At 42.7% G+C, this 15,132-nt stretch overlaps 1 long non-coding RNA gene across 2 annotated transcripts; it reads left to right on the forward strand.

Annotated features, from left to right (window-relative positions):
- Positions 1-3,312: 3,312 nt before the first annotated feature.
- Positions 3,313-10,435, forward strand: LOC122455897. Of its 2 annotated transcripts, none has more exons than XR_006274406.1 (3): positions 3,313-3,537; positions 8,781-8,877; positions 9,967-10,435. It is a non-coding gene; the product is annotated as an uncharacterized LOC122455897 (long non-coding RNA). The 2 variants fall into 2 exon arrangements; XR_006274405.1 differs by having other exon boundaries at positions 3,325-3,391.
- The last annotated feature ends 4,697 nt before the right edge of the window (positions 10,436-15,132 follow it).

Raw genomic sequence — 15,132 nt, forward strand, 5'->3', positions numbered from 1 at the left:
GTTAGTTAAGTAAAACCCATTCTGCTTACAAAAACCTTTACAATTAGGTTCTACTGCTTATTTTTTTCTATTCTTTTGATTTGCTTTGAGTGATGACACTTCCATGAAAAGTGAGTTTTAAATCCTCTAATGCAGACATACTTATCTGTAATGAGTAATACAAATGCATTATTAGGCCATGACAGATAAATGAATTGCAATTAATTTTACAAATATTAACTATATGCAATAACTCTCTGTGATGCTGAGTAATAAATTAAATTTAAAAGCCTTACCAGTATGTAATGAGCTCAGCTTTTGTAAGATGAGGTAAACAGCTGAGGCCCTCAGATATGCAAGCATCCTTCCTGGGACTTCAGTAGGATTTGCATAAATATATTTTAGGGCCTTTCATGTGCTTTCTGGTTCAGGAATTATCAATGCAATTAGGAAACCTAACTGAGGAGTTTAGAATTATTCACAATGGTCTAAAGATGGATCACTAGTCTGTATGCAGCATTGCCATGTTGTGTTACTGGGTAATAATTGCTAGCATTTACTCAGCACTTTTCAGTGGAGTTTCCCCACCTAGATCACTTGCCCAATATCACCAAGCAGGCCAATGGCAGATCCTGCAACAGAACTTAGGTTTCCAGCTCTATTGCCCTAGTCACAGGACCACATGGCCCTTTTCAAGTTAATTTAATGACCTGGATGGTGCTGGGTTGGTAGCTTTGGAAACAAATCCTCTGCTTTCCTAGATGACAGGTGCAGTGGCTAATATTGGCCTCCTCCCTGGGTCACTCAAGCCTTGACCTACTTAATGCAATGGACAGGAGTCTGAGAGGTGGATATCTATCTATTAAGGCCTTGTCTACACACAGAGTTGTACCACTTTAACTACACTGGTATATTTCAAGCAGTGCACCTCCCCTAGTGTGGATGCAGTTATACTGGTGCAAATGTAAATGGCGTATAGCTGTTCCTGTATGGCAAGTGGAATAAGCTAACCTGGTGCGAGTTATCCTTGTGTAACTGCTGTACCAATGTAACTCTTTTGGTAACAAAGCCACACCCCTAACTGAAATAGTTGCACTGCTGCAGAACCTGGGTGTGTAGAATGAGCCTAAGCAGTGGGCTGAGACCACTATGCTCATTTCAAATGAGCCATCAGATGGCAGCATGTTTTAGTCACTACCAACCTGGGGTGTATTTGAACCTAGGACCTGGGTTGAAAAGTGCTATTAACCTGTTACTAGGTTCCAAAACAACCTTGTCTCTGGATTATTGTTGTCTGACTTGAAATGAACAATTAGAACCACTAGAAGGGAGGCACCCCTCTTGCACCTGACCAGCCTGGCTGGGCGTTCCTTCTCTCTCCTCCACCTAGGGATGGGGTAGGAAGTAGCACATGTGATTTCTCCCACCCTGAGGATTAGGGAGCAATATGCATTTAACTCCTAGGACCCACCCTCCTCCCCATTCCTGGGAGAGAGGCTTTTCTTCTGCTATCCTCAGGCGGTTGTTGGTATTAACAATGCCAACTTTTATATGAGAGAAGCTAGATGGGTGAGGGAATATATCTTTTATGGATCAGCATCTGTTGGTGAGAGACAAGCTAGCTATACACAGAGAGCTTTTCATCAGGTCTTGGAAAGGGACTCAGAATGTCCCAGGCTTGAAGAAGAACTCCGAGTAGCTAAAAATCTTGTCTCTTTCACCAACAGAAGTGGGTCTCATAAAAGATATTACCTCACCCACATTGTCTCTTGGATATCCTGGGATCAACACAGCTACAACAATATTGCACATGGCTTTTACATCATACTTTTTATCCACAGCTCTCAAAGTACTTTGCAAATGGAGGGCAGTAGAATATCCCCGTCTCACAGGTTGGGAAACTGAGACAATGGGCAGTGATTTGTCCAAGGTCAGCCAGCAGGGTCAGGAATAAAACCCAGATCTCCAGAGACCTGATACCATGGAAAAAACACTCAGGTATGATTAACTTGTGGATACTGCCTTTACCCACCTTTCATCATGGTGGTGTTGCTGTCTCTAAAAAAGCTAAGTTGCAAACAGCTCTACTAAAGGTCCCCCAGCAGCCATAGATTTGGCTTCATCTATGCAATAGCACAGATCCACAAAGTTATTGCAGCTCCTATGGAAGTTAGGAGTCTAAATACCTTTGAGGATGTGGGTCTAATCCCGTTAGAACATGACTTCAATCAGATGAGTAAACACATCTCTTTTAATGGATTCAACTGCCAAATCAGGGCCTAACCGTGATTAGTAACAATTGTAAGCAAACCTATATGAAAGGTAAACACCGAGGAGGAAGTGGAATTATTTAGAATCATAGAATATCAGGGTTGGAAGGGACCTCAGGAGGTCATCTAGTCCAACCCCTTGCACAAAGCAGGGTACAAAGGAGAAAGTCACTTAACTATCAGGAAAACTTTTGAGCTCAAAGGCCCATCCACACACATCTGGTTGCAGAATCAAAACCTACATTGAGCAAGCGAAGAGGTGGAAACCCCATCCCTGGAGACTCTTTTTACCACTGGTTCCCAATCAGGGGTATGCAGAGGTCTTCCAGAGGGTATGTCAACTCATCTAGATGTTTGCCTAGTTTTACAACAGGCTACATGAAAAGCACTAGCAAAGTCAGTACAAACTAAAATTTCATACAATGACTTGTTTATACTTCTCTGTATACTGTAGTAGTGTTTCTCAACCTGGGGAGTCGTGATTTATTTTCTAATTATATGGCAAAAATGAGAAAGTCAGCAACGTTTCAGTACTGGTGAGCTGTGACACTTTTGGATTTTTACATCTCATTTTGTAAGCAAGCAGTTTTTAAGTGAGGTGAAACCTGGGGATATGCAGGACAAATCAGATTCCTGAAAGGGGATACAGTGGACTGGAAAGGCTGAAAGCTACTTTAAACTAGCCAGTGCCAAGGACTGGCAAATACATTGTGCACAATGAATATGAAATAGCCAAGGACCTAATAGGGATAGACAGGACCTTATTCCTATGACTCACAGAGTAAACATTCAAGGATCAAGTAACAGACAGCCTAAATCTGGAAGGGAAGCATAGAAACCCTGAGTCAGATCTTCACCAGGTATAAACCATCCTACATCATTGACTTCAATTCACAATAGCTGAGGATCTCACCCATTGTTTTAACAAGTACTTTGCCCCCAGTCCATATGCTCCTTGCTTAGCAGCTTAATAACATTAGCACTTTTAGCTCCCAATTAGATTTTGAAATTGACTCTTCATTAAGGTGATGGGCAGTGATAGGGACACATTTCATTGTAATGAATAGGGTGAGGCATATAGTTCACACCTCTGATTGCTGTGAATGTTTGGCTGGAGACAGTTTTCTGCAAGGCTGGATATGGTAGGAGAGTAGATACTTGGAAGGCAGAGTCTCAGCAGAAATGACTAGAAATATTTTTAAGCATAGACAAAGTTTAGATTTTCTACAGAACAGTAAAGATGTTGAGAAAAATGCCCTAAAAGCAAAGGCTCTGTGATTCTTTTCAGGTTTTTTTTTTTTTTTTTTGTATGTGTGCGCTGACCATGCATCTTGTAGATGTTTTAGGCTAAGTAGTTTAGAAAATTTGCTCTGTCTGAACATGGGCACTTAAGGAAGACTTCGCAGAAATAAAAGGTCAGTTTCTGTCCCCAGCTAATGCACACTGGGGTCTTGATCCTGCAGTTGGCTCCGTGCAATACATCCAGTTGTAGGATTGGAATAAGAATTTCAAGTGAATCAGGTGTAGTCATGGCACTAACTCAGTGAAGTGAAGGTCATTGTTTCTCTTAGCAACAGTAGCTGTTTCACAGAGTAAATCTGGTGCCTGATGGGGAAGAAGTGAAAGTCACCCAAGAGATCCAAATAAAGTGCTTACTTTTGAGGTGACAATGGCATATGCTGGGCATCGAAGTCTAGCACCAGGCATAAGTGCTCACCTGCTGGCCACGCACCTGAGTACTCGGTTGGTGATATAAACTCTCGTATGGGTTTGATGTTTGTACTGCCGCGGGGCCTGGAGCCCTCAGGCAGCAAGGGGGATTACCATTGTGGGATGCACATATAGCGAAAGGACAGTCCTGCCCCAATGCCCTTGCAGTCTATGGAATGAGGTACAAACCAGCTTTGTGCACGTGAATGGTTTTATTAAAATATGTGTGTTTTGGCCTGTTGTGTCAGGATAATCTGCAAAGGACATTCCATATTGCCTGAGCCACTTCCTATTGCCTTATGGGGCACGTGCCATTGGTCTGACTTCTGGTAGTGAAGTGAAGCACTCATATAAAGGTTTGCAGAGCTAGGGGGAGGGGCACATGATTAAGAAGGACGGTCCCTGCTCGAAGTATCTCCCAGTCTCCAGTTTATTTTGTTTTGCAATTGTTGCCAGTCTCAAGAGTTCAACAATCCTGTGACTTTTCAAATGAATATGTTTGTGTTCTTTCTAGCAAGCCCTTCTGGCTTCTGAAGCCTTTATAGTGCAGTCACTTTGTTTCCCACCCCCAAGGTTTTCTTTACAGCCCTGAAGGCGAGAAATGTCCTAGTTTAAGGTGAAAAGGGACCACCAGATCATCTAATCTGATGTCCTGTATATCACAGGTCACCCGATATCAAACCCAACAACTGAAATTAGACTGAAGTATTACAGCGTCCAGGAGACTAGATTGGTATGTGCCTCAGGCAGAGGATAGGAGGGACCGAGGTGCCCCAGAGAGCCTGAGGCCCCCCGCAATGGCAGGGAAATGATTAAGTGAGGTATACGTAGATAATCCTGGCAAATGACCCATGCCCACATGCTGCAGAGGAAGGAGAAACCCCCTCCCAAGTTTACCACCAATCTGACATGGGGGGGAAAATTTCCTTCTGATCCCACCTATGGAGATCAGTTAGACCCTGAGCATGCGAGCAAGAACCGGCCAGCCAAGCCAAATGTACTTTACAAATCTCTGATTTTTTTTTTAATCACTTGACTCTAGCAGCTGCTGCTTTAATGGAAAAAAAAATTGCCCCAAATCACTAGATGCATGATTAAAATTCTGAGCGCTAGAGACAGTAGGCACCCATCCTACAATTGTCAAATGTGGACAGGGTTCCCATGACGTGGCCGTACGTGGGCTGGCCCCTTGCCCTGCCATTAATGCCAATGTGAAACTTTGCTCCCTAGTGGCTCTAGCTAATGACTGAAATGGCTGCTGCTTCTACGGGGTGGAAGGTGAAGTGGGTACTGAGCAATGCATGCATCTGTGAGAGAGGGGAGTAAGTAGGGCAGAGAGGCTGTGTGATGCTGGTGTTAGGCCACCTTCACTTCCAGCCTTTCCTTGGTTGGTCTCTGTACTGATACACTTCCTAGCTTGAACTGTTCACTCCCCGCAATGTAAAGTTCCTCCCTTGGCTCTCTCTCTCCTTAGAGCTCCTTTACAGCTTTCTGTTTCCCCTCCCTGAAGTCTCTGAGGGTGAGTCCTTCCCACCCCAATTTTCTCCTTGCCTCTCTCCATACAAGCTTTGCCCCCCCCCATGCTCCCACAACCCCTCTGAGAGCCTAACTAGGCAGCAGGCTGTGGTGAAGCTCCACAGTGACGTGGATGCTGCTGTTGGAGTGGCTGTGCCACCTTCCCTCTTCCTTTGGTGTGAGCCTCTTGTTTCCACGCCTCCTCTTCTCTCAGCACATTTCATTCCTGCTGGTTTGTTGCCTATCCAGGGAAGGAAAGTGAAAGAAGGAGGCCTATAGTTTAAAGCTACTGTTTCTATTGTGGGTTGGTTTGTTTGTTTGTTTTGTAAATCCTGACCTGCTTTCTGAGGGTCTCTGGGAATTTAGAAGCTGGTTGTGAGGGACTGTAAATTTTGGACAAGGTTTGAGTGGCTGATCTTCCTCTCAAGAAACCCAGATCGTTTCTGTTTATATTTGTATCTGCAGTGAAAAGAGTTTTTTTACAGGGAAAAACTGCCTCTCTCTGACAAGGCTTGATGAGAGACCCTAGAAAAGCTGGACTCCATAGTATGTTTTTAGGACACTCACATGGGGAGTAGGAGACCCAGGTTCAAGAGGAGCCATGCCCTGATTTCTGTGTGTCTTGGGGATTGAGAAACAGTTCTTTGCAACAGTCTAAGTTTCAGGCAGAGCAGGACCTTGAACCTTGGTCTTCTGTGAGTACTCTAACCACCAGGCCATTGTCTATTCTACAGCAGCTGGTTATATTTTTCTTGTTTTCTGCAAAACATGTTTGAAAAGTCTCTGGTTCATCCCAATGCAGGACAGGAAAATAAAATTCATCTTGAAACATTTTGAAGGACAGGGAAAATGTTTCGTGCACAGCCCAAAGAGCTAGTGTTGCAGTGATACCTAGAGACCCCAAGTAGGTCCCATTGTGCTAGGCACTGCACACACACATAATGAAGTCAGTCCTGGCCTCCAAGGGCCAGTTGTGTTTGGGGGGTTTTTTTAGGCACCTGGATGCTTTTGAAAATCCCATCAGCCGCCTATCTGCATCTTTTGATGCCTAAATATCTTTTAAAAATCTGGCCTTCAAAGTTTACAAATATAAATGTTGAGCCTGTTTCTTGGCTTACTAACCCTGTGTTGAATCCTGGACCAGGCCTCAGTAGGTACAACTCCTAATGAATACATTTATAGCTTATAAGCAGAAGGAGGTTAGCATAATGGAGCAGTTGATATAAGACTTACTTAATAAAGAATTAGAGGGTAATGTAATGAATGCCAATCAATATGGATTTATGGAAAACAGATTCGGTCAAAGTAACTTTTTTTAAAAATAAGATTACTAGTTTGGTTGATAAAGGTAGTGTTGACATAATAGACTTAAGTAAGGCATTTGATTTGCTACTGCATGACAGTTTGATTAACAAACTAAAACGACATAAAATTAACCTGGCACATTTTAAATGGTTTGAAAAGTGGCTAACTGATAGTTCTCAAAATATAACTGTAAATGGGGAATCATCATCGAGTGGGTGTGTTTCCAGAGGGGTCTTGCAGGGATCAGTTCTTGGCCCTAGGCAATTTAATATTTTTATCAATGACATTGAAGAAAACAAAATCATCACTGATAAAGTTTGCAGATGACCCAAAAATGGGGGAGTGATAAATAATGAAGAGGACAGGTCACTGAGACGGAACAATCTGGATCTCATAGTGAACTGAATGTAAGCAAACAATATCCATTTATTATGGCTAAATGGAAATGTATAGGTCTAGGAACAAAGAATGGAGGCTGGGGGACTCTATCTGGGGAAGCAGTGACTTTGAAAAAGATTTGGGGGTTGTGGTGGATACGAGCTCGCAATGCGACACTGTGGCCAAAAAAGCTAATGCAATCCTGAGATGCATAAACGGGAATCTCGAAGAGGAGAAGAGAGATTCTTTTACTCTATGTATTTGGCACTGCTGGAATTCTGGTGCCCACAGTACAAGAAGCCTGTTGATACATTGGAGAGGGGTCAGAGAAGAGCATTGAGAATTATTAAAGGATTAGAAAACCTGCCTTATATGGGCACATTCAAGAAGCTCAATCTATTTCATTTCAGATAGAAGGTTAAGGGATGATTTGATTACAGTCTATCAGTATCTATAGAGAGAACAAATATTTGCTAATGGGCTCTTCAATCTAGCGGAGAAAGGTGTAATATGATCCAATGGCTGGAAGTTGAAGCTAGACAAATTCAGACTAGAAATAAGGTATATATTTATAAGAGTGGGAATAATTAATCACTGGAACAATGTATTAAGGCTTGCGATGGATTCTCCATCACTGGCAATTTTTAAATCAAGATTGGATGTTTTTTTTCTAAAGGATATTCCCTCGGAATGAATTTGGGGATGTTCTATGGCCTGTGTTGTACAGGAGGTCAGATGTGAGGATCACAATGGTCCCTTCTGGCCTTGGACTCTACGAAAACCATTGACACTGAGATTTTCAGTCACCTGCTTACATGTCTGAACAAACTGTATTTATCATCATCATCCTCTACTTGTGATACTGGAACCTTGTCCACACACTTGTGTAAGGAAGGTGATGCTCTAGTCACAAAGCTAGGTGTAAATGCCTGCAGGATGCTGGCTGTCTTTCAAGAAAAAATGATGCTCTCCACTTTGCCAAGTAAATCCACCAAAGAACTTTATTTATTTTTTTAATTTCTATGCAAAGCACTTTAACGAATGAGCATCAAGCCACTAATGAACGCTGATGGAATTCATGGCACACTATGGACATTTCTGCAGCAAGAAAATTCTTGGTTCCAAACATCATCAAAAGCTCGCCAGCTAAGAAAGTACTATTAAGGTCTGGTCTCTCAATGCTTAAAGACCATCATCTTTCCATACAGGCTCTTCTTTACAATGGGGGCAGTGTGTTTTTTGTCATAGCTGCACCACCATTCTGAATGGTGACAGGGGAGTGGTGTGATTAGGCAGGTAAGATCCCCTGAAAGCGAACTGTAAGCCTCTAACCCTCAAACCCTCTAAAACTAGAGTGGCACTGGGGACATGGAGAGAACTTGATTTGATCAAGTGAGGTTTGCAAGAAGAGTTTTCAATGTAATTGATGCATCTCAGAGGACCTCCTGAACCAAGTTCAGGTTAACAAGGATGGAGAAGAGTCACATAAGGAGGGTTCTGCCTTTCCATAATGCGCCATACGTGATATAAATGAAATTTTATAGCCTCCAAATAGCCAGGACCAGAAAGGCAGGTAGCATGAGACTAATTTTAAAGTAACCTTTCAACAATCTTTTTTTCCAGATCCCTCCCAAGTCCTGCTGTCCAGGAGGACACTCAAAAATGTATTCTTTGTTGGAATGGCTACTTCCCGTTTCCCTGGAGCAGTGGGAGTGACTGAGTAAGTGAAGCTTTAAAAGTGTATTTAATAGTTTTAAAAATAATCTATTATTGTCTCTTCTCTGTGCACATCTGCATGCTTTCAGGAGGCTATTTGCATTCCCTGCAAACTGTGTTTAACTCTTTTTCTAGTGTAGGGCCCAGTCCTACAAGCTGCTGAGCACCTACTGGGAGGTTCGGGCAGGGGAGGTGGGGGCTCATCACTTTGCAAATTAGCCCATTAGCCAAGTCTGTATTATTCGGTATGGACTATGTACATGCCAATTCTGACATCTTTCCATCCCGGATGGCCTCTGAATGATCAGAATATGGGTACGGGGCTGTGAAGGGGGGAAGCTGTAGAACAATTTCTTAACTGGTGACTTTCAGAGCTTTTTCTGCCTCCGTGAGTTCCAAAATGACAGAACAAATTTTCTTCAGATTTTTAAAATCAAATTCACTTTTGCGCAAGCCACACCTGTGAGTTTTCAGCTTGAAAATGATAGATCAGCTACTGAAAATAGGAATAAGAATGAAAGTAAATCACTTTGTATCTGACAGTATTGTTACCCTAACGCTTCAATGCAGCAACAGTCTGAAATGAAGGAGAATTTATTTGAAGGCAGACTGGGTAAGTGTTGAAATGTTGCAAGTCTTCTCTGAAATATGATTTTTTGGGGGTAATGTTTTGGTGTTTACTTAGTGAAAACAAAACAAAAAGTCCTGTGCCATTATTTATGGTAGTTCTAATGGTATTGTATATGGTAACTTTATCTACAGAACATTGCATTGCATCAAACTCTATTGGAAACAGCCTCATGTCATTGTCTACTTATTAAAAAGATTGTGTTAGGTGGGAGGAACTAAATTCTTAAAACATAAAGTTACTGATTATTTCAGAGTTATCTATATGATTCCATTTGTAGGGGAAATATATATAGCTGGAAATAAGTGGTACTGTGACCTGCAAATGTTTAGCTCTAATAATTTATTTGGATGAAACCGGGAAAATACAAGGTTGCATTATCAGGTTCACGGATTCCATAGTGTGTCATTTATTGATTAGTTGCCATTGTTAATTTGTCATTTTTTTCATAATTTTGTCCTAAAGCATCACCGTTGGCCAAATGTGTCGACTGGAATCATGTGACTAGACATGCTGTCAGTTCAGACGTTTAGAAAGAGATTTGATGCACAGAATAAAGGTGTAATATTTGTCAGAACCCAACGTTGTGCTTTTTTTCCAAAGAAGGAAAAACCCCGGAAAACACATTGTGGTCTAGGATATCTTGGTCTTCGAAAGGTTTTTAAAAACCACATTCTATACAATAACAATGGTTTTTGTTTAAAAAAGAAGTCTTTACAAGTCCTAACACATAATATGTAATTTGGGGGGACGATAAGGTGTTATTTCCAAAGTCACTGAAACCTTTTAATTTTTCTTACATTTCATAACTTTGAAACAAATAGCCATGAGAACTTGCTGACCAAATTGCTGCTTGTTTTCTTAGTTCAAGTAGTTATATAGGGCTTTCTCATGTAAGTAAATGTTATGAATGGAAGTAGTTCCCAGTTGGGTCCTTTGGGTCATACTGTAATGTAAATATTTACTACTAATAATAATCCTTTTGATTTTTTTTTTGATTGAACCCTTATTTTCTGTCACAATCTGCTCTTTGTGGTCAGTCTTTACTGATACATAATGAAAAGTCTTTCAGTTTAGTTTAAGAAAGTTCCCAGCTGACACTTCAGCTCTTTGTGATCTGTGCATATCCACAAAAGCTATTTGGTATTAGAGTAATTCCCACGAAATAATTTGTAATATCCTGTGTGCTGGTTAACTTGTAAATATTAACCTAACCTACTGGGAGTCTGCACACTGCACATTTGAGCTTTGTATTCTGCTTCATGGTTTTTGTTGTGTGGTTTTTTTAAGGAACTGAGCTTATTGCTTTGAACCTCAGATTGGCATCCCAGACTGCTGCTAGTTTTGTGCAAAGGAGTAACCCAAGTGTCATCTAGTCATTACTAAGTAGCACCATACTTTTTGCATTTTCTCTGTAGAATATCTCTAAACAGGTTCCACCCCCCGCACCCCATCTAGATCATTCAAATGTAATCTTCATGCCTATTTATCCTTCACAATTCTGCACATCAAGCAATCTGTCTCAGAAAAAGAGGCCATAAACCCACACCCTGGCTAGTCAAAAATATGTGGTTATTCAGTTACCCCTAAATGTATCTGACCATGATGCCAAGGGCTCATTCACACTCCAAACTCCTGCCGACAAGGGATAGCATGAATGAACAGGTTCCAGAAGTAGCTTAACATTTCTTAATCGTTAATGAATGTAAGTGATGAAAACACAAAACAAATTATTGTTTGCATATCATCCAACAATGAAGTAGGAGCCTCACCTTTTACACATTAATCAAGTCCTTGATGCCCAAATGTTGATGTGTTTATAAATATTGGTCAAAATCAATTGCATCAGTGCAATGGAGCAGAAACTCTCTCTCCTTCACCAGCTTTTAATTTTTTTTTAAATGTTGTTGAATTATCTTAGTGGTGAAAAAGTTGATCAGAGTAACTATTTTACTCCTATCTGCTTTCAGAGAAGAATGAGTGTAAAATTATTTGATGCCACAGGATGTGGTTTAAAGATCTAAGTATCAGGTTTGAAATGCATACATTTCCTCAGGCCCTGGTCTCAGATTCTGCTAGGGACAATGTGTCATGCAATTGACTCTGTGCAGAGTTTTGGATGATATTGTAAAGGTGACCTGCAAAGTGGGAAAAATCGGTCTGTGCCCCGTGATATCTTTCATTCTTTTGACATATACAGAAAGCTAGAAAAGTAATTTGGGGTTTTTTTTTATTTGTTTTTTTCTTTTTTAACAAGTGGGAATTTTTTCCTGCTTGCTTTTTAATCTTAATTAATTCATGGCATCCCTGTTTGTGCTGGAATTATGACATCCCAAGCGACTGAAACCTGAGCAGTTGAAACAGGAATGGACCGTTAGTTAGAGTACTTAAATATTCCCCCTCCACCCCCGCTTTTTCAAAACACCTACTTAATTTACCTTCCCACCAAACATGTGGGAGAAAAACCTCTCATTGGTAAAGATTTGTATATCTACCTCTTCACATGAGGACTGAGAGAACTCTTACTCAGGTTCTCTAGTCCTCTGTGGAATCGTTGGCAAAAGAGAGGGTTTCGAAGTTCAATCCATAAACAGAACCAAACCATTTAGGCTCTCTAAGAAGTGAAGCGAAAAGGTCACAATTCAATTTCCTCTTCCCCCTCCCTCTTTTTCCAGGTCACCTTTAAAAATCAAGCCCCAATCCCTCAGGTATGGACTTTACATATACCCTGGCTTTTGATGCAAAGTTAGGGGATTTCAGCTTGGCCAAACTTTTCCCTCTCCATCTCCTCTTTTTTTTGCATTGGGCTGGTTGCCTTTCCTCGCTTCACACGTAGCTGCTTTTTTGAGTGTCTGTGTGTAGGGTTTTTTACTGGCTCCCATCGTTGTAATATCAGAGTTGAGTACATCCCAGATTAATCAATGGGCCCCTAGTGAATTTCATGGAGTCTCTGGTTCTCTTATTCCATGAAGAACTGGGATATTAGATGGATGGGATCTGATTTACTATAGAAAACTCTTTCCTGGGTATCTGGCTGGTGAATCTTGCCCATGTGCTCAGGGTTTGGCTGATTGCCATGTTTGGGGTCGGGAGGGAGTTTTCCTCCAGGGCAGATTGGAGAGGCCCTGGAGGTTTTTTTGCCTTCCTCTGTAGCATGGGGCATGGTTGACTGGAGGGAGGCTTCTCTGCTCCTTGAAGTCTTTGAACCATGATTTGAGGACTTCAGTAGCTCAGAGATGGGTGAGGTTTTTCATAGGAATGGGTGGGTGACATTCTGTGGCCTGCGCTGTGCAGGAGGTCGGACTAGATGATCAGAGTGGTCCCTTCTGACCTTAGTATCTATGAATCTAAGAACTTCCTGACACTAGCCAGGTTTGTTTCAGAGGATGGGGAGGTTAGTGGCTGTTGCAAATGGCTTTCTGGTTATGGTAGAAAAGCTTTACCCAAGTGGTGGTCAGACTCTGGCTTAGTCTGATCTCTGGAAGGATCCCCTTGACTGAGAATGTATGATCTCTGGCTCTCAGACCCTTCATCTTGGGCTTTGCGATCTCCAGCTACCTGGGCAGTTCATAGATGGAGATGGGTCCTGTAACAAAGCCTGATCTTTCAAAAATCCATAAACATGGATTGCCTCAGAGCAAAAGGCTCTCAGGACATTGTTCCCATTCTGCAGACACACACTTACCTGGACAGTCGCTTAGGTTTAGCGGCCAACATGTAAAGACAGTGGTTTATAAAATCTTAGCTGGGGCTTTTTCCTTTGCCATGCTCAGAGTTGTTGTGAAGATCTGGCAACCTGCGTGTTCATCCTGCTGTGAGTTTGCCTTGAATTATGTCTGTTCACCTGCCGCGAGCCCATTTAGTTAGAAATCACAGGTGCCAAACGATGAGGAGGTCTGTCAGGAGACTGGCATAATTTTGCAAGTGCCGTTTCTATGGTAAGAATTGAGACTGCAATGTCAAATGGCTGCTACGTGCCTCTTTACACTTGATGACACCTGTGGACACTTATGTAAATTGACAGCTCAACTAATAGCTGTCTTCTGCCTCCCACCTTTCTCTGTGTCATTGCTGAGTATTCTGCATGCGGGAAGCATGAGCATCTTGGTTGGCAGACCATTTAGAAAGCGGCACACAGACCTTGAAAGGCTCCATCATTGACCTGCATAACAGATGGCTGCTTCTTACAAGAGGCACGATTATTTACCACGTTGATCTTGGATGAACGGCTATAATCCCTTACCATCTCCAGTGTCAGTCCTTGTAATGCTATACCCTAGGTAGCTCCTCAACATGTCCCCAAAGAAGTGGCTTGAGCATCATGTCTAGATGTAGCTCAAGGAGAAGGGCACATGAGGACCTTGTCCAAGCAAGAGAGGATAAGCATGCAAGGGCTATGTGGGCAAGTTGTGAGAGACAGTGTTTCCTACTGGATAGAGCATTGCTCTGAGCCTCAGGAGACCTGCATTCTATTCATGGCTCTGCCATGGGCTTGCTGGGTGACCTTGAGCAAGTCACTGCCCCTCTTTCTGCCTCAGTTTCCCCATCTGCAAAATGGGGGTGATGATACTGCCTTGGTCTGAGCTCTACTGTTGAAAAGTGCTATATAAGAACTAGGCAGAGGGGTGGTGTTATGATCAATTCACCAAAAAACATGGGTTTTCCCAAGAGAGCCTCACCCTACCTGGACCTTTGACAAAACTGGCACAGCCCCATATGTGTGGAGATTTCTGCAGCATATTTCCCCATAGAGTGACCCAGCCTTCCTCCTCTGAGATCGTAGAAAGGGCTAGGGCCACTTCGATGCACTTGATCTTCCTTCAGACGGAGAGTGACAAAGGCTAGAAAAACTCAGACTGAGGGACTGGTGCATTTCAAGAGTAGACTATAAAATGGGGTCGGGTTCATTTAATTTCTCTTCTTTTGTAACTTCTGCAACTGCAGCCATGCCTGTTCGCTCTCCTGGATTTCAGAGTGGTTTTGATTTTTGCCAAGGGCTGTGCCCAAAAAAACAAAACAAAAGAGAGAGAGATAGAGAAGAACATTCCTTGTGAGGAGGGAGGATTGTGAGATTTGTCACTGCTGTATAGCAGCTTTGGCAGATTCTGGCTGTAAAGCAGGTGTAGCTGGGCCAAAAAAAATCAGCCCACTGCATGAACTCTCTGGTGGCTTGGAATTGGTAGAGTGGGTTGTATGGGCTATGCCTGGGAAGCCCTCTGCTGTGGGTCTCCGCACTATGGCCATCATTATTATTTGTAGAGCTGCAGTGCCTATTAGGATCAGTCATGGGCCAGGACACCATCTTACTAGACCGGGGGTGGCCAACCTGTAGCTCTGGAGCCACATGCGGCTCTTCACAAGTTAATATGCGGCTTCTTGTAGAGGCACCGACTCTGGGGCTGGAGCCACAGGCGCCAACTTTCCAATGTGCCGGGGGGTGCTCACTGCTCAACTCTTGGCTCTGCCCCAGGCCCTGCCCCCACTCTACCCCTTCCTTCCCCCTCCCCTGAGCCTGCCATGCCCTCCCTCATCCCCCTCTGAGCTTCTTGGACACCACAAAACAGCTGATCGGGAACTGCAGGGAGGGAGCAGAAGGTGCTGATCTGCAGGGCTGCTGCTGGGTGGGAGGTG

Source organism: Dermochelys coriacea, chromosome 9 (genome assembly GCF_009764565.3).
Source record: "Dermochelys coriacea isolate rDerCor1 chromosome 9, rDerCor1.pri.v4, whole genome shotgun sequence".
NCBI lineage: Eukaryota > Metazoa > Chordata > Testudines > Dermochelyidae > Dermochelys > Dermochelys coriacea.